The following is a 25699-nucleotide window of genomic DNA, read 5'->3' as shown; positions in this document are numbered from 1 at the left end:
GTATCATGAACAGAAATAATCAGCAACTCTGAAAATTAAACTCTTGATGTTGAGATTAAAATTGGATAATTGAAGGGCATTTAAAGAATAAAGAAGTGAGAAAAAAGGCAGAACACAAATTCTAAAACAAGAAATATGAGCGAAAGAATAAGGACTTAGAGAATCAATTCAGGTGAGCAGCACACAGTTAATGAGAGTTCCCAAAATGAAGAAACACAGAAACACCAAAGATGAGGAAATTAGGAAAACAGCAATAACAACAAAGCATAATGAAGTTTCCCAGTGCTAATGGAGACACAAATCTTCAAAATGAGGGAAATACTAAGTACTAAATAGATTGTATAAAAAAAAAGACTCCCACACCTAGACAATTATTATAAAATTGTAGAATGACAAGAATAATAACATATATTTAAAACTTTTACTGAGGGAAAAGATCACTTTCAAAAGACCCACAATTAAACTAATATCAGATTTACCAGCAATCTAGATACTAAGAGGCAATGGATAGTCCCTTCAAAGTTCTGAAAATAATGCATTTTAATGGATTTCTATACCCAGCCAGAGTGTTCATTGAGAAGGAGAATAAAATAAATGTACTTTCAGACATATGAAAACTTGTGAAGTTTGTTTCTCATATACCCTTCATTGGAAAATTCTTTGTGGATATGCTCTTGTACCATGAGAGAGTAAATGCAAAAAAGGGAAAACAGGAGATGCAAGGAACTGTGTATTTAATCAGAAGAGCATAGAAGGGAAATTCCAGAAAGATAGTTGTAGGAGGGGCCTAAGAAAATGATCAGTCCAGACTTCTGCAAGTGGACAGAGGGCTCCCTGAAAGAGGTCTCCAGAAATGAAGAGATACCTTTAAATGGTAGAAAAATTGAGATGTCAAAAGAACTAGGGCATTTACTAAAGATACAGAGTGCAAGAGATAAAATGGGGACTAAAAACTTCATGGGAAAAATAGTCATGTAAGAAAGTGATGGTCCAAAGATGAAGCTAATTAGCAGAGAAAGTCAGTAGACTTCATGAGAAAGAACAAAGTTGACTCTAAGTAATAGAATGAGTAAGAAGCTGAAAAATATTAAAGGTATAATAAGAAGGCAGATGATTTCTTCTCTCAACCAGAAAAAAAGACTCTGTCAGGATCTCCTGGAAAACTAAAAAGCTATGCAAAGCCTGACGTTGACTCTGAAGCAAGCAAAACTGTAGCATTTTTCAGTAAGTAAAGGAGTTTAATACAGATGGTTCTACTTTAAGAATACTTGTTGAGTAGAATTGGAGTCATCACTTTGGAGCAATGGAGAAAGAAGTGAAATCATAATACTTAAATCTGCAGTGACCTGTTTTTTCATATTGACCTTGTTGCTTTTTTCCCCAATTTTTATTTTTTTAAATAATATCGTCAAACTGGGATGTAAAAGTTGGGGGAGAGCTGCAGAAAAGGATAGAGGAGCTAATAATCTTTTGCTCACAAACTTGAGAGTTAAGACATACTGTTTTCAGTTAACAGAATGAAAAATGTAAAGTTTAAGCATATTTACTATTATGCAGAGCTAAACAAAAGTAAAACATAATGATATTAAAACATGGAGATGAGGAGGATAAGTGAAATCAAGTCTCCTTGAAAAATAAAGAAATAAAGATGAAGTTGTCATTTGGAGATATGGACGCAACCACCAGAAGTACTAAAAGTAGGGATTATTGAATCTCCTGTGTCTCTCTAGGGAGGTAGTTGGGCATGGGGTGAATTGAGCAAAGAACTATTCATTCCATTATAAACTCTTTCAACTATTTGGTACTTTTAAAAAGTCATATGCATATATTACTTTTATTTTAATTAAAATTCCTTCCTCATAGAAATTTGCCACAGGAATTGAAACAGATTATCAAATCCATTTAAATGAACTTAAAGCAATAGATTATTTGCTGTAAAAAATATTTTCATTTATCGAGGGTGTTTCCCCAAGGGAAATGAATATTATATCAAAGAAATCAAGTTCTTCACAAAGAATATTTTTCAATAGTAACACTATCCAACTTTTAATGACTTTATTTTCAAAAGGAGATTTCTCATGGTTAGTTAAATTCAAAGCACTTAAAGTACAATCGGGAGAATTTTCAAAAGGAAACTATCGTTCCAGAGGTTAGGGTCTCACGTACGTGATGTTTTGACAGGATATCTGTTGACCAAATGAATCAGTCTTTCAAAAATCTAAGTATATTGTTAGATATTGTTGTTGTTATTGATAATGTTTAGTTGCTAAGTCACGTCTGATTCTTTGTGATCCCATGGACTGTAGCCTGCCAGGCTCCTCTGTCCATGGGACTTCTCAAGCAAGACTACTGTGGTGGGTTGCCATTTCCTTCTCCAGGGGATCTTCCCAACCCAGGGATCAAACCCTCCGTCTCCTGCATTGGCCAGCACATTCTTTACCACTAACCTATCAGGGAGGCCCACCGTCAGGTAACACAAAACTAAATTAAATTTAAACAATTCTTGTTTTAAGGCACTCAAAAGTGAAAGTTGCTCAGTCGTGTTTGACTCTTTGCAACCCCATGGACTATACAGTCCATAGAATTCTCCAGGCCAGAATACTGGAGTGGGTAGCTGTTCCCTTCTCCAGGGGTTCTTCCCAACCCAGGGATCTAACGCAGGTCTCCCACATTGCAGACTAATTTTTTACCAGCTGTGTCACCAGGGAAGCTCTCTAGTGATAGTAGCCCAGTTCATGGTTTTGGGGGTGGGTAGATGAATTTCCTGTTCTGTGTAGATCTCTTTTTGATCTGTTTTACATATATTAAATACTAAATGCACAATTTCATTAAAAATACATTAGTAGAAAAGGTTATAGAAAAAGATGTAAAGGGCAGTGTTGTATTGTCAACTGTTGAAGGCACACAGAGAATATTTTTATATTACCCCATCATTCCCTGCTTCCTTCTCTCCATTATTTTCTCACCTCATTCCAAAAAAGAAGTGATGCACAATAAAACATACACACGAAAAGCAGAAAGAGCCCAAGGAGTAAACAAATTGTAACCACAACTGGGAAATGTATTCATTCATTGATCACCTAGATGCTAGGCAATGTGCTTGGCATCAGGGACAAAACAGTGATATGACCCCACTCATGGGGATATTACATTCTCTTGTACATAAAATTATGTCACTAATTGGACAGTAAATTTAGTCCTGAGATTTTAAAATGCAAAGGAAAAAGAAAACATATTAGGATAAATTGTTTCCCTTTTGTGTAAGAAAATGTTTTGGGAGAAATTCTATATTCCCCCAGCCATGTGCATCAAGAAGCCTGAGACAATGTATATGACCTGAAAGCACAGATAAATGTTAGTCACTACACAGAAAACATTAAGTAGCATTGCAACTGTGGCTTTGTTGAGGATATTGAAGTACACTGCATGGGGACCCAATGCCTGAGCACAAGGTAAGCTTCCCAGAACGTGAGAAAGAAGTCGCCACAAAGAATTTGGGCAAACTTCGGGAGATAGTTAGAGACAGGGAGGCCTGGCATGCTGCAGTCCATGGGGTCGCAAAGAGTCAGGCACAACTGGGTGACTGAACAACAACAACTCCCATGGAATGGGGACTTAAAATAGCGATTAACTTCATAGAGGAAGTAAAATTAAACATGTTGCATTCCTAAGTGTGTGGACTGCGTCACCCAGACACAGGCAGGGGCTTGTCTGTGATTCCTGAGGATCTTTGTACAGTGTGTAGATATCTGCATCATGAACTGATCACAGTCCCTAAAATTCGAGTCAAGTCATTTGAGCAATGGCCTTGCAGTGCAGAAGAATTTGTGAGCAGACATGACATCAATTCTTAGAACTTACTGCCAGGGAGTGCTTTTGAGGTTATTTGCAAAAATACTAAGTAGGCTTTAAGCTCCCTGGTCAGACACAATGTGGTTAATAGATGAAAAGAAGAGAATGTAAGTGTTAAGCCTCCTTAGGGGATGCTTTCCTGGTGGCCCAGTGGCTAAGACTCCATGCTCCCAGTGCAGGGGACCTGGTTTGATCCCTGGTCAGGGAACTAGATCCCATACTCACAACTAAGAGTTTGCATGCTGCAACAGAAGATCCTGCAGGCTGAAACAAAGACTGAAGATTCTGAGTATCACAACTGAGACCTGGCACAGCCAAATAAATAGATAAATACATACTTTTTTTAAGCCATGGTAGAATCGCCTCTGGTTAGAGGGTGGAGCCCTGCGGTGGATCACTCAGGAATCCTTTTGTGAATGCCCTGCTGGTTGGAAGGGCAGTTGGGAGAAGTGAGGAGTGATGGGACTTTAGAGGCTTCCTTCTAAAGTTTGATGTTTGAAACAGTACCTCCCTCACGGGTTTCCCATTGCATCTGGTCCTTCAGTTAGAGCTTCATTTGGCTTAAGCCAACTCAGAGGTCATGGCCTTTGCTAAAACAACAGTGACCTGAGTGTGCGGGTGCATTAAGCATCATCAATCACTTACACTGACTGCGAATGCATCTTTGATAGGAGGCAATGGAGATAGGGTAAGAGTACTCTGGGCACTGAAGGATGGAAGGTGGAAATGCCTCCTGGAGAGAATAGAGGAGCAAAGAGGAAGCTGCAGATGTGAAGACCATGTGAGGCAGGCCCCTCTGCCTGGCCTGGAAAAGCAGTCTTTGCAGGGTTTAGACGGAGCAGGCATCATGAAGAGGTGACTGCAAGGTTGCTTGGGATTTGACTTTCATTTGGAGAGTTTGATATCTTATCAGAATACCAGAGTCAGTCCTCTAGTATTAATAATACTAGTTTAATTGCTACCATCTTAAGTGGCCATACCAGAGATGATCTACGTGTTGAATTTTACATAACAGCACTGTCCAAAAAAAATACAATGCAATACAATGCTTTTCACAAATGCAAACTACATGCACCATTTAAATATTCCAGTAGATATGTTTTAAAAAGCAGAATGAAACTGGGGAAATTGATTCTGATAATATATTCTATTTAACCCAGTATAACGAAAATATCAACTCAGAATTAAACTTTAAAAATTACTAAGATATTTCATTCTCTTCTTTTTATATTAAGTCTTCAAAATCCAGAGTTCAGACCAGCCACCTTTCAAGTGATCTGTAGCCACATGTGGCTGCTGGCTACCATACTGGACAGCTCAGGTGTATAATTCAAGATGCATCTGTGCCAAAGGTACAACACAGATAATATGTACCTTGGGAAGTTAGAAAGGAGCAGAGATTAAGGAAGACTGATATTGTCAGATTGAGGGATTCTTTATGGAATTTAAAGTGAAAGTGAAAGTCGCTCAGTTTGTGTCTGACTCTTTGCGACCCCATGGACTATACAATCCATATAATTCTCTAGGCCAGAATACTGGAGTGGGTAGCTTTTCCCTTCTCCAGGGGATCTTCCCAATCCAGGGATCAAACCCAGGCCTCCCACATTGCAGGTGAATTCTTTACCAGCTGAGCCACAAGGGAAGCCCAAGAATACTGGAGTGGGTAACCTATCCTTTCTCCAGTGGATCTTCCTGACCCAGGAATCGAACTGGGGTCTCCTGCATCGCAGGCAGATTCTTTACCAACTGAGCTATCAGGGAATTTAGGATGGGGTTTAAAATTAGGATGGGCGGTAGGGAGGTAAGAATAGGTCATTTGAAGGCAAAAAGGATTTGAGAACACTGGAAAAGAGGAGAGAAGGGAAAGGAGTAGAAAACCTAACAGTCTTAGATCAAAGGGAGCAGAGAGAATGAAAAATCGATCTAGTGTCTAATTAGCTGAAAGCAGCATGATGACTGCTCGCCATCGTTACAACTGGTGCCTCTGTGGGTCTCACCTCCTCTCCCCAAACTTGCTTCCTGACCCAGAGTTCCCTCCCTTTGCCCTCCCGGCCACCATCAGTATACACAGCAAGGCTGGCCTGGACTGCGTTTTTAAAAAGTTAATTATCTCTAACTGGGCTTTAAATGTTCAGATTTGTTCTTCACTCCATAGCTTTTGATCCTGCACCCAGAAGCATTTTATGAGGGTCTCTAGGGGGAGGAGGGATGGGGAGAAGGAAAGAAAATGTTCTCTCAAAACAAAAACAGTATTTTCAGAATTCTACTCTGCTGCTTCCAGGCTATTTCCATCAACCCTCTTATTCATTTTGATTTATTTCTATCCATAAGCAGACTAACGCTTCTCTATGCTTTTATTGTTCTTCAAGAATAGGCCTTCTATTGGAGGAAAATAATGTCTCCACGACCACCACTTTGCTCAATGCAGATCTTCATTAATCTGCAGCCACAGAACAGGCTTTTAGCAGTGAGCACTTTGGATGGGAATTGAATTTGATATTGCATTATGGTTGTAGGATGTCTCACAATAGACTGTGTTCTTTTCTGTGTCTGAGCACAATCAGAGAGACCCAATTAAATAATTTGGTGTAATAATGGAGAACAAAAGAGTATGAGGGCTTAAAGTGAGGGCTTCAGCATTTGTATTCTCCCTTTTCTGTATCATGTTAATTAATTTGCTTCAAAACCAAAAGAAAGAACACAATGTAGAACAGCGCAGCTCAACGACAACGTGTAGACACTTTACATACAGACATCCTCCTAAATGGACTCTTAAGAAAAGGGCAGTGGATGGGCCTCCTAGAGCTGCCCGAACCAAGTACACCAAACTGGGTGGCTTAAAACAACAGAAATCATTCTCTCACAGTTCTGGAGGTCACAAGTCCTAACTCAAGGCATTGGAAGGGGCCATGCTCCCTCTGGGACTCTGGGGAGAATCCTCTCAGGCTCTTCCAGCTTGAGGGAATGGGGAGGGTAGCTGCCAATTCTTGGCATCCCTTGGCTGGCAGCTGCACAAGTCCATTCTCCATCTCCATCCTCACGGTCCTCCACCTCCATCCTCACAGTCTCCCTGTGGGTCAGCCTTTTCTTACCAGGACACCAGTCACACTGGACTTGAGCCCACCCTAATGACCTCATCTTAATGCTCACATCTGCAATGATCCTATTTTACAACTGAAGTCACATCCACAGGATCTGAGGTCAAGACACCAGTATATCTTTTTAGGGGGACACAATTTAACCAGAATAGGCAGTCTGGGTGGGTTGTGTGCTTAGTTGCCCAGTCGTGTCCAATGCCTTGCGACCCCAGGTACTGCAGCCTGCCAGGCTCCTCTGTCCATGGGGATTCTCCAGGCAAGAATACTGGAGTGGGTTGCCATGCCCTCCTCCAGGGGATCTTCCCAATCCAGGAATTGAACCCAGGTCTCCCGTGTGGCAGGTGGATTCTTTACCATCTGAGTAGTCAGTCTGGGCATTGCCAAGTAAAAAACAAAGTTGATGCCCATGTTAGTGGTGAACCATCCCCTGCTTGGTTCAGGTGATAATAGCAGTCTGCTGCCTGTGCAATTGAGAAGGGAGAGCTCTGGATTTCCACAAAGGTATCTTACAGTAAATAATACAGCTTTAGATTATAACTGGGGATGTGAAAATAGACACAGGAGTCCAAGAGGACAATGATCTGTGCAGACCCAATGATTATCTAACTTCAATCAAATACTTGGGAACGCTGATCGTACTGGAAACTTTGACTCTCAACTGTGCCTTTGTCTAAGGTTTGCCTTCAGCACATGGAAATGAGCAGTGCCCTTGCCATGGCGCTTCTGGGCCAGCGAGAACTGGGGTGGTGGGGGCATTTCATCTGGATGCATTCATCGTCTCTAACCTCCCCCCACCCCACAGCTCCAATATACCCTTTTGCAAACTTTATCCTGGGTTTCTGCAAAATTCGATCACCTGAAAAAGGATGGTGCTACATGGAGATGAGTGTGGCATTACTTACATAGTGTAGGTGTAGTTGCTATGTAGAGTAGGTATAGTTATGTAGAATAGGTATAGTTAGTTATGTAGTGTAGGTATAGTTAGTTATGCAGAGTAGGTATAATTTGTTATGTAGAGTAGGTATAGTTGGTTATAAAGATTAGGTATAGTTATTTGAGTAGTATAGGTATAGCTAGTTAAATTGGAGAAGGAAATGGCAACCCACTCCAGTGTTCTTGCCTGGAGAATCCCAGGGACGGGGGAGCCTGGTGGGCTGCCATCTCTGGGGTCGCACAGAGTCGGACACGACATGACTGAAACAACTTAGCAGCAGTAGCAGCAGCAGCATAGTTAGTTATGTAGAGTAGGATATAGTTAGTCAACTAGTATAGGTATAGCTAGTTATGAAGTATAGATATAGTTTAGTTACATAGGGTAGGTATAGTTAGTTATATAGCATCAGCATATTTAGTTATGTAGTGTAGGTATTGTTGGTTAAGTTGTGTCATCATATCAGTCATCCAGCAATAAGCAACACATTGAACAAACTTGCCTTCCCTCTGAGACCTAATAAATGGCACCTCATTGTACAGTCTGCTCAAGGAGAGTATATTCCTAAAACTTAGCCATGTTAATGGTCATTATGTATGTTGACAGCAAGGGAGGAATGATAATACTGGAGCTAAGTAAGCATAGTCATTAGACAGCCTGGCAGTGAAGTGAGCCAGCTAGGGTTTATAAGGGAAAGCATTAATTCAGAAGTCACGGGGGACCCAGTTTTAGTTATTTTATAAAAGAAAAGGGCACTGTGGTGGGATGGCCTTGGCTTAGGACAGGATCGAATGCCTGTGACACAGACCCAAGAAGGAGCGCGCAAGGCCTTGGAAGGAGAGGACGGGGAGGCTTGGCACTGGCTCCTCCTCGCACCCCCAGAGTGACCTTTTTCCATTGCCAGCCAGGCTGTGATTTGGGATTTGGTTCTAATCCAATTTGGCGTTCCATATTGCACCATGAGACAACTGCTGGGCTGAGAGGAGAAGCTGAAAAAGACTGACTGTGGAATCAGATCCTATAAATCCAGATCAATCCACATACTTGTTATGTACAGGTAACCTAGGCAGTCCACTAAGTATCTTTGAGCTTCAGTTTCTTCATCTGTCAAATGGGACTCATAGAACACAGGGGAATGTGTTCCTGGTGAATTGCCATTGCTCCATAAATATTAGTTCCCAAGTTTGTCTCTCAGTACTTATTAGGCCTCAGAAGGTCTTGAAGCTAAAAACTCTTCCTTGCTCTGTACAGAGATGATTCTTTAGCCAAGCTTCCCTACACTTTTATATCACAGCACATAAAAAAGATGATCCTTGTCTAGTTCAGTTCAATTCAGTCGCTCAGTCGTGTTCGACTCTTTGTGACCCCATGAATCGCAGAAAGCCAGGCCTCCCTGTCCATCACCCACTCACGGAGTTCAATCAAACTATGTCCATAGAGTCGGTGATGCCATCCAGCCATCTCATCCTCTGCCTTCTCCTCCTGCCCCCAATCCCTCCCAGCATCAAGGTCTTTTCCAATGAGTCAACTCTTCGCATGAGGTGGCCAAAGTACTGGAGTTTCAGCTTCAGCATCAGTCCTTCCAATGAACACCCAGGACTGATCTCCTTCAGAATGGACTGGTTGGATCTCCTTGCAGTCCAAGGGACTCTCAAGAGTGTTCTCCAACACCACAGTTCAAAAGCATCAATTCTTCGGCACTCAGCTTTCTTCACAGTCCAACTCTCACATCCATACATGACCACTGGAAAAACCATGGCCTTGACTAGATGGACCTTTGTTGGCAAGGTAATATCTCTGCTTTTCAAGATGCTATCTAGGTTGGTCATAACTTTCCTTCCAAGGAATAAGCGTCTTTTAATTTCATGGCTGCAATCACCATCTGCAGTGATTTTGGAGCCCCCAAAAATAAAGTCTGACACTGTTTCTACTGTTTCCCCATCTATTTCCCATGAAGTGATGGGGCCAGTCTAGTACCCTGGACTAAACAAACAATACTGTTCACAGACTACCCTCTGAGCTGAGGTCAAGGCATCAGTATATTTAAAAAGTGCCCCAGGGGATTCTAATGTATTATGGATGGGAGTGACACTCACTGAAGAAGTAAGGACAGGTCTTAAAAATGTAGGCAAGCTACTTTCACAGATGTCAAATTACTCACATACAACTACCATATGTGAAACCTGTGTATCAGATGTGGTATTTTTTTAGCTATTGAGTATTTTTTGGCATGTTTTTTACTGTGGTGAAATAGACATAAGATTTACCCTTTTACCTATTTTATTTAATTTTAATCTACTTTATTGGCCATGCCACAAGGCTTGTGAGATCTTACTTCCCCAACCAGGGATCGAATCCAGGATTGAAATCTGGGCCATCAGCAGTGAAAGCATGGTGTCCTAACCACCAGACTTCCAGATAATTCCCTAACCATTTTAAAGTGTCCACTTCAGTGGCATTAAGAATATTCACAAAGCTGTATAACTATCACATCTACCTATTTCCAGAACTTTTTATCATTCTAAACAGAAACTGTACCCATTGAACAATAGTTCCTCTTTACCTTCTCCCCACAGACCCGGGAGATCACCATTCCTTTTTTCGCTTGTATGAATTTGACTCCTCCAGATACCTCACATGAGTGGGCTCATACAATGCTCCTTTTGGCTCTGGTTTAGTTCAACTAACTTAATGTCCCTAGTAGCTCAGTTGGTAAAGAACCTGCTTCAATGCAGGAGACCTTGGTTCAATCCCTGGGTCGGGAAGATCCCCTGGAGAAGGAAATGGCAACCCACTCCAGTCTTTTGCCTGAAGAATCCCATGGACAGAGGAGCCTGGCAGGCTACAGTCAAAATGGGGTCCCAAGAGTCAGACACGACTTAGCAACTAAACCGCCACCAATGCCCTTATGGTTCATCTGTGTTGTAGCATGAGTCAGAGCTGCTTTCCATTATTGTGTACCACAGTTTGTTTGTCATCCTCTGGACATTTGAGCATATCCACTTTCTGGCTCTTGTAAATAATGCTGCTATAGACAGTGGTGTACGGATACCTGTTTGAGTTTCTGCTTTTAATTCTTTTGGGTATATGTCTAGGGGTGGAATTGCTAGATCATATGGTAATTATAGGGCTTCCTTTGTAGCTCAGTAGGTAAAGAATCTGCCTGCAAGGCAGGAGACCCAGGTTTGATTCCTGGGTTGGGAAGATCCCCTGAAGAATGAAAAGGCAGCCTACTCCAGTATTTTTGCCTGGAGAATCCCATGGAACAGAGGAGCCTGGACAGCTACAGTCTATGAGGTCACAAGAATTAGATATAAATTATCAACTAAGCCACCACCAACATGGTAATTCTATGTATAGCTTTTGGAAGAACTGCCAACATGTTTTCCACAGAAGCTATACCATTTTACATTCCCATTAGCAATGTACAAGGGTTTTGATTTCTCCACAGGCTCTTCATGTTTTCGTTAGTAGCCATCCTGATGGGCATGAAGTGGTGTCTCACTGTAGTTTTGATATGTATTATATCTACTTAGTTCTATGGCTCACAATAGGAGAAGGCAATGGCAACCCACTCCAGTACTCTTGCCTGGAAAATCCCATGGATGAAGGAGCCTGGTAGGCTGCAGTCCATGGGGTGGCTAAGAGTCAGACATGACTGAGCGACTTCACTTTCACTTTTCCTCTCATGTATTGGAGAAGGAAATGGCAACCCACTCCAGTGTTCTTGCCTGGAGAATCCCAGGGACAGGGGAGGCTGGTGGGCTGCCGTCTATGGGGTCTCACAGAGTCGGACACGACTGATGCGACTTAGCAGCATGGCTCACAATAATCCTGTGAGTTGGGCGTTATTCTTTCTTTAGAGATCAGGAAACTTAGTCAACATACCTGTCAAAGGTGACTCAGAAGTGGATTGGCAACACCAGCCTACGGGAAACTGTGTCCTTGATAGGTAATTAAAGGAAGTGTCTATTTAAAGAAAGTCTGTGGATAACCTTTCTAAAGGGAAAAATCCTTTTGTTAATAGACAATATCCTTTCATCTTTTTTCTAAGTCCAGATGGTCTTAATTTGCTTAAATTGAGGTTAACTCACCTTGCACCTCCAGTGAAACTCACCTTGCACCTCCAGTGAAACTTCAATTTCTGCAGACTTTCTTAGAATATGGTAGTTCCATGTTCCTGATTGACAGAATCCTTCTATAAATTTTTTTCCCACATGTCCCATTTTTCTAGTATTATCCAGCACCACTGTGACAGCCCTTAAGAACAAGGACTTGTATCTCACAGCTGGACCTGGAGGGTATCTCTCTAATGAGGACTTGCCTGTGCCCTGGGGTTCATGCTTGACTGTCCCTTCATTGTAGAAGATGAGGAGATAACAGTGCCTCATCGTGACAACACTTCTGTGGTGAACTCTCCTCCCACTGCAAGGGCAGGAGGGGAAGTTTGGAGGGAAAGAGGCTGGCAGTCACGATTGCTCCTCGGAACTCCTAAATAGAGAAGCTTAGGGTCACAACTTTCCTACCATCTGCAGGGAGGAAATGAATATATCTTTGAGAAATTCTTTGTAGTTAAAAACACCTGATCATAAAATCCCCACCTATTTGGTGCTTTCAATTTTAGAAAATATACAAATGTAATGAGAGCTATTTTGAAATCCCTCAGCAGAAGACTATTTTGTAATGCAAGTTGATTGCTGTGGGTGAGCCTGCCTTGCTTTGCATGGATGTGGAAGAGAAGTTCCTCCTATTCCCCAAGTTATGCTGATCTGAGTATGTGCTAAGTCACTTCAGTTGTGTCCGACTCTTTGCAACCCCATGGACTGTAGCCTGCCAGGCTCTTCTGTCCATGGGATTCTCTAGGGAAGAATACTGGAGTGGGGTGCCATGCCCTTTTCCAGGGGATCTTCCTGACCCAGGAACTGAACTCATGTCTCAATATGTCTCCTGCCTTGGCAGGCAGGTTCTTTACCACTGCTACCACTGGGGAAAGCCCCATGCTGATCTGAGTATTGAGAAAGAAATTTTGCCTCCCCAGTCTGGCTGTACAATTGCTTTGCTGGACTGGAAAGGTGGGTGGGGTAGAATCCTGTGCTGTTTCATATGAAGTCAGAGAGCTTCACAAATACAGGATGTTATTCATCCTTCATCCTGAGATTTCCAGGGGAGCCAATAAAATCATTTTAAAAGCTTCCCTCTAAAGGTAGGAAGGCAGACAGAGGTTGGTGGGCAAGGGGAAGCTGAGAGCAGACCCGGGTCACTTAGAACCTTCTGCTTTCCTGGAGACGGCATATCCTCTTTTCCTTACCTCACTTTAAAAAGCTCAGAATAATTAAGTCACTTCCTATTTAGGAAGACTAGCCTCCATACTGCTGTGTCTGCCTGGGTACCATGGACATCCATTTCAATGAGCATTTATTTACCTTAGACTCACAGTCCTTGAACTTGAAAGAGAAGTGATTATCTTATACCTTAATTTCTTAACTCTCATGATCATTTTACATAAAGGATGATTTCAATAGCTCACATTTCAAATCAATCATAGGATATGAACACTTCACAGTCCTCATCTCCCAATAACATTTACCCAAGCAAAGATTTCTATGATGCTCAAAACCTGATCATGAGCTTGATCCCTGGACCAGCGATTTCCTGATTCTGCTCCCAGGACAGTTCCGGGTGTCAATGGTGGAGATATATCAGAGGTCACTGATTCCTGGGTAGGGAGGATCTGCTGGAGAAGGGATAGGCTTCTCCAGTACTCTTAGACTTCCTCTGTGGCTCAGCTGTGGTAAAGAATCCACCTGCAATGCAGGAGACCTGGGTTCAGTCCCTGGCTTGGAAAGATCCCCTGGAGAAGGGAAAGGCTACTCCAGTATTCTGGCCTGGAGAATTCCGTAATTGTGGACTTCCCTATAGCTCAGATGGTAAAGAATTTGCCTGCAATGCAGGAGATGGGAGTTTGATCCCTGGGTCAGGAAGATCCCCTGGAGAAGGAAATGGCAATCCACTCCAGTATTCTTGACTGGAGAACCCCATGGACGGAGGCCTGGCAGGCTACAGTCCGTGGGGTGACAAAGAGTTGGATACGACTAAGTGACTAACACACACACACACACACCCGCAATGGGGCCCCACTGGCAAAGTTACTTTTTTCTGATTCAGTTTCTATCATGTGATGCCCCAGACTGATAACTCTACTTGCCCGTCAGCTCGAGCGTGGAACCAGCCATCATTACTCTGCCAGCCCATTTGGGAGGATTTGCAAGTCATCTTTATTAGCGCTGTCCATTTCAGTGGTTCTCCGGGCTGTAATTGAAGTAAACGAGGCATGTTGTTGTTACATTTCTGATTCTCTCAAAGAGGAGGCAGACAGATGAAGGCAGAATAAATAGTTCGCTCAGGTCTTCTTAAATGCCTACAATAAGTTGACAGGGAAGGGAGAGAAGGGGGAGATGGAGGTACAATCTACATTTCCTCATATTCTCAATTAATTCAGCCTAAAAGTATCACTCTTATTCAGTAGCAGTTAAAATAGGCTGTGATGAGAGCATGACAATTTCCAGCTAAACTAGAGGATAATTAGAAATGCCCTGTAGCAGGCAAGTCAGTGCTTCAATTTATTTGCTGTTTATTACCGAGTCCCTGCCCCTTGGGTGTAATGATTGTAAAACCGTGCCGGCAGCTTCCCTGGGTTTGATTTAGTGCGGTAAATGGTGCTCAGAGAGTAGATTAAGCTGGAATGTGATCAAACCTTATTTGCAATCCGATTATACAAACTGCTCCTTGCACTGACCAGATTGAAGTAATTTCCCTATAGAAACGTTACACTCACTTTGGTGTAAAAATGATTAACATTTCCTGACTGTAGGTCAGCCTTTCACTTCCACTGTAATCCTTTATCAGGCAATACGCCCATCTTTCTCTTAGGTTTGTTGCATTCATGTACTATATGGTATTTAACCAAAGCACAGCATCAAAACCAGTTTTTTTTTTTTTAAAGAATATAAACAACTTCTCGGGCTGCTAGTGATGAATGATTACAATAAATAAACACTCTGGAAGAAGTTGATGAATAGCATATTTTCTTCCAGTTTGATTGTTCAACGTTATTGACATACTTAATGATTTAATGGAGAACTCTTATGGACTCCAGAGAAGTGTCCATATCCTTTCAGAAAGGGCTACTGAGGCGGCTTCCCTGGTGGCTCAGACAGTAAAGAATCTGCCTGCAGTGCAGGAGACTCGGGTTTAACCTCTGGATCAGGAAGATCCCCTGGAGAAGGGAATGGCAACCCACTCCAGTATTCTTGCCTGGAGAATCCAATAGATGGAGGAACCTGGTGGGCTACAGCCCATGGGGTCGCAGAGTCGGACTCAACTGAGTGACTTTCAGTTTCACTGAGGTCCTTAGAAGCAAGCAGTCCACTGGCAGGCAGGGCTTTAAAGATGGGTGCGATTTTGAGGGACCAGCTTTCATTTTTGAGCCACCCTTCAGAACACATGTAAATACCAATGGCCACTAGTAATCCTCTCTTGTAAATAATCATCCACATAGGTTGTCTGGATTCCCAGTAAACTCCTCTCGCTCGCCCTTACTCATTCAGGATTTCTGGATGTGAAAATAGTTTTCATACAATTAGTCTCTGGTAATGAAATGCAACCAACTTCAAGCTGAACACTGAGAGCAAACCCTTGGATCCTCACATATTTTTGTGACAATCAAAGAACATATTTGAGTCTGAAATTCATTATCATAGCCTAACTCCAATACCCATAATGACATGTTTTGTTGTACAACATATTTAAGCTGATTTTCTTCAGACATTTTCAGTCTTAACCCTTTAAGAATCATACACTCTATAAATATGTTTCTAGGCTTCAGCTACATAATTGAAAAATGCCAGGGCGGCAGAGGTTAATTATCTTGGCAAGTATTTCTAAGTGATTTAAAAAGATGCAGATGGCATTAAACTGAAAGGGCCACATTTCAATAAATTCTTTGTTGAGCATTTTTGGGTGAAACATAAGTGGTTTATCAATTGCATCCAAAGTCTATGCAGATTGGAAGGAAGGGCTGCTTTTTGTATTTTCTTTGTGGCCCAAATTTCTTCCTGCCCAAAACACTATTTCTCAAAATCAGGATGCTTCAGGGTAACAAAACCAGGTACGTTTTTAGCTGTGTTGCTAATATTCTTTGGACTTTACAGTCCACACGCTGTGCAGGAACTGACATCACACACTTGGATTCAAAGCTTCCAAGGTTGTACATTCTTTTCTTTCCAGCAGTGAGGGAACATTTTGGAGACAGAAGGTACAATATCACAGGACTGAATCTGACTTTTTCCAAATAGCATAGTGTGTGTTTATGTGCGCCTGTGCATGCATGGGTGTACATAACAGTACAGTTTATATTAACAATTAGAAATCAGCAGATGGATAGCAAGAAAAGTCTTGACTTACCATCTTTTATAGCAATGATTCATTAATGAAATAGAAATGAGTGATTCAGAAATTAATTAATGACTGAGAAATTAGGTCTACTAAAAGCCATCCTCAAATCTGTCCTTCATTACATTTGTGATAAAAATAGCACTACTATAAAACCTGAGAAAATACAATGAAATCAAAACCCACTGGAAGAACATATTAACATCCCATGAACGAAATAAAGTTCTGTGTGTGGATTTTAGAAACTGCAACATCAATAGCAACAAGTAAACAAAGAACCCTAACATCAAAGGAGACTCCAAAATACCATCTCTGTCCATTTGCTTCTGGGTTCTGACACACAGAATATTCAGGAAGGACAAAGGGACACATCTGAACAGTCACGGATCCTGTTCTCCCTTGGGTAAACAAAGTGGCTGGTTTTCTCCTCTAATAGGCCTTATTGTAGATCAGGACTGCCATCCCAGTTCACTCTGTAAACCTAGTTCTACAATGAGAAGCACAGCAGAATGGTAGAGTCAGGAGGCTGTGGCAGTCCTGTGTGCGCAGTTGTTCTGTTGCTAAGTCATGCCCAACTCTTTGGGATCCCACAGACCGCAGCACGCCAGGCCTCCTTGTTCCTCACCATCTCCCAGAGTTTACCCAAGTTCGTGTCCATTGAATCGGTAATGCCATCCAACCATCTCATCCTCTGTCACCCTCCTCTCCTTCTGTTTTCAATCTTCCCCAGCATCCAGGTCTTTTCCAATGAATCAGCTGTTCACATCAGGTGGCCAAAGTACTGGAGCTTTCACAATAGAATTAGGGGAGAAACAAGAAACAGGAGGCTACTGTGATGAGCCAGTATCAGCAGATGGTCTCTGACGCTGTCCTCTAATTTGGTCCTGCCCTGAGCCAGGAGGGATGGGGCCGGGGCAGCCATTCTGCTGAAATGAGGAAGCATCATTCACAGGTAGCCTGGGATGGAAATGAGCAGATGTACAGAGAACCAACAAACACAGGAGGACCAGAGGGGAGGGTGAGGGATGCTTACACTCAGATAGGAGACAGCACTTTCCCTCTTCCCCTATTCTTGCCTCATCAGGAAACTTCTCAGCAGCTTTCTTTCAATGGTCGGGTTCTCTTTTCATATGTAACTTTTTCTCATGTAACTGTTAGTACCTGTAACTTTTCCTAACGTGAAATTTTCAGAATAATAGTTTGTAAGACCAAGCAAAGAAAATCATACAAATCAAGGTGAATCTGAGGGACATGATTATTAGCAACTCATTTCAGAGGTACCTGAATAGATACAGTGTTTTCTGGACATGTATTCTTAAATGATCCCACCTTCAGGGAAAATGCAAGGTTTGGACAAGATGTGAAATTTATCTCAAATGTGACAGCTCTGAAACTGTCTTACGAGTAAGGCTTTGTTGGCACAAATAAAATATTTTCATGTTGAATATAAAAGGCAGGATCTGTTTCTACTTCTGCCCCATTTCCCAGAGGTCTTCCTGTTTCATGTTAGGCATTTTTACCAAGTGTGCTGACTGGCTGATTTTGTAGAGCCATGTTAAAATAAGTAGCATATGTATTATTTCCAACCTATAAAGTCCTGTATTCAAATAGCATAAAAAATTACAGATTTGTGGAACGTACGTATTAATTGTGTTTAGTTTCTGATTTTTCATGCTGTCCAACTGAGAAGACAGATCAAGTGTCTCGATCCACTGAAATGACTTCCCTATTGTTATTGGAAGGTGGTTTCCCATCACAAAGCCTTTAAAAGTAATTATTGAATCAAAGGATGAATTATTTTGGTAATCCACAAAGTGGTGAGCTATCTTTTATGTTTTGTAAAATTCAAGTAAGAGCCTGGCATCTTTGCCTTCCAGTTGAACTCTGACATAATTATCAAAATAATATTCAACGGATTGCTATCACTTCTCACAATACAACCCCTGTCAGCCTGCCCTTGAACTTGACACTACAACGGTATATTCTGAGTTCAAACCTTCACAAGATTCCCCACAAGCTCCAGGAAGGGCATAGAAGGTACACGTTGTTCAGCACTTTGACACGTTTTAGCCCTCAGACTTTCAGCAGATGATTCTGGTTTCTTCCTGGTGGCCACTGATACTAGAGAAAATATGAATTATTTTAGGAAATAGTTTCCAATCATGGAAGAAATGTAGTTTTTATTTCAGGTATCTGGAGAGCCCATGGTGCAGATTCACATAAAGGTAGGCAGCCTTGCTGTAAAAGAGAAAGTTGATTTTCTAGGAAAAAAAAAAAATCCAGAGAGACAGAGAGAAACTTTCTCTCTAACACAGAGACACAATCTCTGTGTCTGTCTCTCTTCCCCTTTCTTCTTTCTCTCTTCCTCCCTCCCTTCCTAGCCGGACCAATCTGGACATGAGTTAAGTCTGCTATACATAAAACAGTATTTGGTTGAACCAGCAGATGAAAGGAGCAAAGAGTAGGGAGGTCTAGTCAAATGTCTTCACATCAGAGTTTCAGGATGTGTAAAGAGAGGTAACAGAAGAGTCCCACTGTGCTGTTTGTACCAAGGTATTTATGCACACTCCATGGCTCCTTGTGGCAGAAGTCAACAGTGTGGAGGAACCACAGAACACAGCTGCTTAACTGAGGCAGAGATTTGAACCCACATTTTCTGACTAGACTGCACATTGCTTGTGATGGTGGCTATTCAGAGTAGCATTGTGGATGCTTCGTTTCTTAAAATCAGTCCAGGCTGTGTTATGTGGAACTTTGTATAATATGTTGTTAAGTGTTGGTCACTTGGGACTGTTGAAATTAGCCTCATGTCTTTCAAGATGAAATGCTTTTCATCAGTGACTTCACCAAAGCTTTCTTTAACCTAGACATGTGATGTTTACTTTGAACTTGAGGTTTTCTTTTCCTTTGCCACCTCTCCAGTTTCTTGTCTGCACTGCCACAGGCTAACTACACTGTGGTGAGGATGTATGTATGTGCTCTGCTCTAATTCTGTGGCTCTTTTTTATATTTCTGGAACCGTCACCTTTTAATCCTACATCAGAACCTAAGCAAAGGCTCCAAATGACAGCGCTGCTAAACCTCGTTCTTGTCCGAATGAAAATTCAGTGTCCCTTCGTGGTTTTGATTCCTGTTGGAACAACACCATGACAATAACAGCTGCATCTGTGGTTGGTTTCTGCTCAGGTTTTTGAGATACTTTGCTCATTATTTTACCAGTGGGGAAACTGAGATGCTAACAGCCACGCCAGGAATCCAATCCAGACATCATTTCGATTTGTTCTGTTTGTTTAATGTACCCTCTTTAGTAACCAGGAAATTTCAGGACTTCCTGATGGGCTCGTTTGGCAAGCTGGGACAAAATTCAATTTGGGAAGCGAGGGGATAAGCATCGGATGATGTGGTAACTATAGCATTTGACTTAAAATGGGGGGACTGAATTTTTCTTAGGCGCCACGCCACCTATTTGGGAATATGCTTTGCATACAGCTTTATGGGGGCATGTATCGGGCAGAGGTACAAGAATAGCAAGCTCCAAGTCTTTTATTTTAAATTAGATTGGTGTGATTTGATGCTAATAGGAGCAAAAGCAGGGGGACAGCCTGGCCTGCCCCCCACCTCCATTGGCATTTTGCATCCCTGCAGGCTCCCTCCCCTACCAGGCAGCCGCATAGAGAAGCTGCAGAGGACCGAGGGCAGGTGGGCAAGGGCATCTCCCACCAGAACCGCCCTGGGCTGACTCCAGTGGCTAACAGAGTTGCTGAGGATGGTCCTCCCAGACACAGCTGCAGTTGGGGCTTGTCCAGGGCTTGTCCTGCCTGATAATGGCAGTGAGAATCGGCCAACCACAGCCCAGCAATGCAGAGCTGCTGGAGGACGGAAAATATCTCTCCTCAGTGACATTTCTGCAAAGTGCTTACATAACCCGTTCCTGCCAGTGGCTTCCTCAGGACATGGCCCAGCCTCCCCTGAGGTACCCGGCCAAGAGACACACGTGCCTCTGTCCCAGGCCAGCATTTCATTCACCAACCCCGATCCTGTGGCTCTGTTCAAATGCTACAGAAAGCACAAAAGTCACTAAATATATTTGGGTCCAACTTGACTCATTCCACGCAGTGAAAAAAGTTCAGAAGGGTTCTTTGGGTTTCTCTAAGCCTGGGCTCTTATTTTTAGAAAGAGAAAGTGGGACCCTACTACGTGGGTAAGAAGGCACAGCCCTGGCATCCTTGTCTCCTGGCCCTTGTGATTCGGTTATGGTTTTCCCGGTTTGCTGAGGAAAGTCTGAAAAATTAGCTTAATGCCTGTTATCCCACGCTAGGCTCTAACCCTCTTGAGAGCACCTATCTCTTCATCCCAAGCAGCTAGCGTAGCACCTGCTGCACTCTGTCGTTTGTTCAGAAATGATTCTCGGAATTTCCCTGAATGCCGGACACAGTGCAATGTGCTGAATGCATGTCCTGCCTCCTCCTTCTGGCCTGCACCAAGGCAGGCTCAGTCCCTGCCCTCACCCAGTCCAGACTCTACAACTGTCATTGTTTAGTTGCTCAGTTGTGTCTGACTCTTTGCGACTGCATGGATTGTAGCCCACCAGGCTCCTCTGTTCACGGAATTTTTCAGGTAAGAATACCGGAGTGGGTTGCCATTTCCTTCTCCAGGGAATCTTCCTGACCCAGGGATTGAATTTGCAGATTCTTTATCACGGAGCCACCTGGGAGGCCTCAAACTCTACAATAGCCATTCAATAAATATTTTTGAATGGATGAATATGGATTACTGTTGTACCTGCCTGCTGCATTAGCAAACTCTCGTATTTCAGTATTGGCTGATATGTTGGCAAAATAAAAACAAAACTTAAAGTGGACAATGTCTAAATCCATTGGTTTCATAGGGTCTTAGTTGTTTTTGGAAATTGATGTTGATGTGCCACCAAGCTAAAGTATATAACAAAATACTGTCATAGCTGACTTCAATTAAATTATTTATTTTGAACGATTTTAGCTGGCTTTTAAATGTTTATTTTTGAACTACGTTGTTTTTCAGCCTGTATATATTCCTGTTAATGATGTTGGCTAGGAAGGGAGGCAGTGGAAACTCCGAAGCCTGCTGACTGTCAGGAAAAGGCAACTTGGGACTAAGAATAAAAATAATTCAATATGGGTGGACTGGAGAATTGAATGTCCTTTAGATGCATTCGGTAATAGTTCTGAATTCAGTTCTGTAGTTCCTGTCTGATAATGGCTGTGCCTAGGGCAAATGAGGTGCCCGAATGAACCCGAGTGGTCAGGCTCCAAAGTCCCTTGGTCTTGCATCATGCAACTTGTCTCTCTTCTCCACCAAGAGCAGGAGCTGGGTGGCACCCAGTCTGATTGACTGTGGTTGGAAATGGGGAACAGGGAGCAGCCATATATGCACGTCAGTGTGATGAGATAAAGGTGCATACAGGTTTTGAGCCCAATGCCCTTCACAACAAGATGCATGTCTTTATCGAATGGAGGTGGGAACACAAAACAGGCAGAGCAGAGCATCCCAGAATCCTATACACTAGCCAAGGCATAGCCCTGCTATGCTCAGTACTGGAGCAGACTCCCAAGGCTTCTAGATAATTTACTTGTATTAAACATGAAGATGACAGTCTACCTTTTCACAAGCAGAATTTAAAATATATTTCAGAATTATTTCTTATTTACTTAATGGACTTACAATGGATATCTAGAATTGGCTGAAAGAAAATCATTAGGGAGAAGTTTGTCCTACAAAGCTTTCCGACTAGGGCCCCCGGCTGCCCAGAACCCCTAACAAGTCCATCCTCGTGCCTCGTGGCAGCTAGTTAAGCCAAGATATTGATTGTATTAATGGGGAAGCTGACTGTCATGCTGCTGGGTAAGTGTAATACCTCCTCCTTCTGGCTAGTGTGTTGACACCTAGAGAAGATTCTTTGGAGCCAATACTCTGCTCAAAAGAGCATACTCTAATGGGTTATTTCTGAAACTGTGACTGAATGACTTTTGGTCTTCAAATCATACCCAGAAGATAGCTTCAGACTGTTCGATGCATAGGGGCAACCCTGCATGCAGCCAATGAGTTCCTTCAGTCATGGCAGATGATGTGTATGTTTATACGTATGCTTCTTGAGAAGACACAACTGACAAAGGTTTGATTTTAAAAATCCTGCCTGTGAAGCAATCCTCTTCTCTGAGGCCTTTGTGGGATCCCATATGCTTGTGGTGCTGAGGAGAGAACTTTCTGGGTCTCCCTCCATTTACATGCAATGTTCTAGCCTTCCATGTCTTGGTCCTGCAGTGAGCAAGATGATTAGAAGAGAAGAGCTTCAGGCATAAGTAGCAGTTTCTTCCAGGAAAACAGGGCAGAAGAAGCACCGAGCCCTGTTTCCTGGGACTTGCTCCTTGCTCCCAACTGTTCCCCCACTTAACCCCCAGGGTTAAGGTCCTTTGTGGGCTTCAACAGTGGCATCAAGTCAGATGTCACATTTATCTGCAGAGCCATGGCTGGTCAGGGAAGCAACCATCCCTCCTCTTTGTCCATCAGCAAATTGAAGCCCACTTCTCACCATCAGATAGGCTATTATGGCCTCAAATGCTTTGTACCTTTTCCATAAAGCTTAATACGTTGACCAGCCAGTCCCAGGGAAAATAACTCTAAAAAGTGGGTTAGTGAGCTTTTCCATTAGGGGTACATTTAAGAAGTTAGTTACTGAGCAAACTGCCAACCTTTCACTAGATTTGTTTTTAAAAGTTCTGAGATGAAACAGCTGTCTATATCCTCTCTGTCCAAAATATGGAAGCAAATGGCCTTATAGAGGGAGTCTTCCTTGGACAAGAAATTGCATATGGCAATTTGGGGCAGCATTTTCTTGTATTTCTGCTAGTTCTCTAAGCTCTCAGATAAATTGAAGAACCCTGAAATTATGGGGACATCGAAAAAAACCGAATCAACTTCTCCCTGTAAGATAAATTTAAAACTGTTCACCACTACTTAAGCAAACCAGGCACAAACCTCCAGTGAAATATTTAAAAGACTCATTGCAACCCCAGCTAAGAGATGCTAGAGGTCATTGTTCAGGCATAATGACTAAGTAAATAATTAAAATTGCCTTCTCCCTTAAATTACAGATGTCCTGCAAATATGAGTCCCTTCTCCTACTTTATTATTGTTGACTTATCAATTCTGACTGACATAGTCCTTATGAGAACATCATATAATAATGCCTCAATCATTTCCTTAAACAATGTAAAAATTTCTTAAAGTGTTCAGTCTACCCATAAACAAAGAAACTCAACAAAGAAAATATTTGTTTACTTGATACCTTAAACATTTAAAATGTTAATGTTAGTGAAGATGTAGTGAAAAAAGAACACTCACTAAATATTTGCAAGCCTATAAACTGTTTCAGTTTTTAAAATATACAATCTGGAAATAATGTATATTTTTAAACATTTTAATAAAGCAAATGTCCATGTCTTTTACATTGGCTTATCATTTATGAACCTGTCCAAAGGGAATAGTCAGAGTTGGCAAAAGTGAATGGTCAAGAGTATTTGTCAGAGTATCATTTTCAAGAGTGAAGAAATGGAGAATATAAGCCTGCTTTAGAAGCCCCTGCCTTGCAGAGGAACGAACTCCTTCAGAGGATAGAAGGAAAGTGGATTAGTGCCATGATTAGGGATGCTTGTGAAAATGACACATTTCCAAACTTGTCCTTTAGAGAATCTGATTCAGAACCTTCCATCTTCCAACTCAAATCACTTCTGTGATTTCTAGTGAGGATCCTAAAGATTTCAGAAAATAATGATATACTGGGGTCACTTAAGATGATGGGCACTGATTGCCGGGGTAGGAAAGAACCAAGGAAAGAGGTTAGGGAACCAGAGTGTTTCCAAAGCGACGTCCTTAGGACCCAGCTGCTCATTGTCTTTGTGTCTATACAACTGTCTGTAGGACTACAAAAGATGGGCATCATTGACATTCCAAGAGATGGTCTCCACTTCTGCTCTCAGGTCTAACGGATGGAACTGAAGCTACATGCACCAGAGTTGACCATTTCAGACCACATTATAATACTATTTTTTTTCCCCCTAAGTGCCTAGAACACAACATCTTAGAAACACGCATCCATGATATAGGGGTGGTTGCCCTGTGCAATGGGAAAAACCAGGGCTTTGGAGTTGCATAGATCTGGATGGTGGTCCAAGCTCATACATCTATCTGCTGGTCCCTGGACAAGTTACTTAAGCCCTCTGAGTCTCAGCTATCTTAAATGGAAATGAGGGTCCTCAGTTCTCCCCATTGTCTGGATTGTGGATTGGAGAGTGGCTGTGACGTGCCAGGTACCTCACAACCATTCAGGAAGTGGTTTCTTAAGGTTAACTCCTCACAGACCACAAGCTGTGTTAAGGGTTTACAAAGATGACTAAAATATAACTTTAAAAAAATATTGTTTTCTTCAGGAGCCCCCAGTATAGGTGGCAAAGACAATGAGGCAGAAGGATAATGACCATTCAGTGAAGAAGGAGAAGTGGAAAAGCAACTAGGTCTGAGTGGCTTCTCAAAACCCCCTTAAATTAAGTCACTGTCATTATATATAACAGAGTGGGAAATGTAGTAATACATGATCATCTATTAACCATTAGATGAATATGGATTCAGTTATTCACACAAAGAGCTGCTACTGTAGACTTGTGGCCTGAGATAGTGGATTCAAGATGGGTGTTCAGTTTGAAGACACGTCTGAGCCAAAATCTGTGTCCAAGAGAGAACACTGCCCCTTGCTACTGGCTCTCAGGCATGGAAACAGAGGAGGATGAGGAGAAGGGTGTGTGTATGTGTGTGTGAGTGGTATTCATTCTTTCATTTCTTTAGCAAATATATATCAAGCTCCTTTCATGTGCCTGGCACTGAGCTAGACAATGGGCTTTCATCCACAATCAATACACGATCAAACAATGGCCATGCTTCCATTAACAAATAGACAGAAGTGCCATGAAAATTGGCTAAGATCAACTGTGCTTGGCTTAAAGATTTTCTGATAGCTGGCTCTCATGGTATAACTGAAAGGCTACTGGGCAAATATTGACTAAATATCTCCTAGGCATGCATCTAGAATGAATGAGTCTGGATAATGGCACACACTAGGTTGAACCCCCGGAATGAATGTGCCTTCCCCGAAGGCTGTGGAATTTGATGGAAATCACAAAGGGCCTAGACTCTAAAAGGATATTTAACATGCTGCCCATTTGCCATAGTAGAGCCAGGTTTCCAAAGTTGAAGCAGCAGGAGCAGGATCATAAATCATCCAGATTATGTTCCCTCCTCTCAGCGCTCTGCTCTTCTCTCCTGTGCCCTCTTTCCT

General features: G+C 42.2%; 1 non-coding gene across 1 annotated transcript; it reads right to left on the bottom strand.

Moving 5' to 3' along the window:
- Positions 1-5540: 5540 nt before the first annotated feature.
- On the bottom strand, positions 5541-5613 carry TRNAR-GCG (transfer RNA arginine (anticodon GCG)). The gene has a single exon. It is a non-coding gene; the product is annotated as a tRNA-Arg (tRNA).
- Between the last annotated feature and the right edge of the window lie 20086 nt (positions 5614-25699).

The sequence above is a fragment of the Bos javanicus genome, chromosome 12 (assembly GCF_032452875.1).
Source record: "Bos javanicus breed banteng chromosome 12, ARS-OSU_banteng_1.0, whole genome shotgun sequence".
Taxonomy (NCBI): Eukaryota; Metazoa; Chordata; class Mammalia; order Artiodactyla; family Bovidae; genus Bos; species Bos javanicus.
Note: the sequence above shows the minus strand (reverse complement) of the source record. Positions and strands in the feature narration are given on the sequence as shown.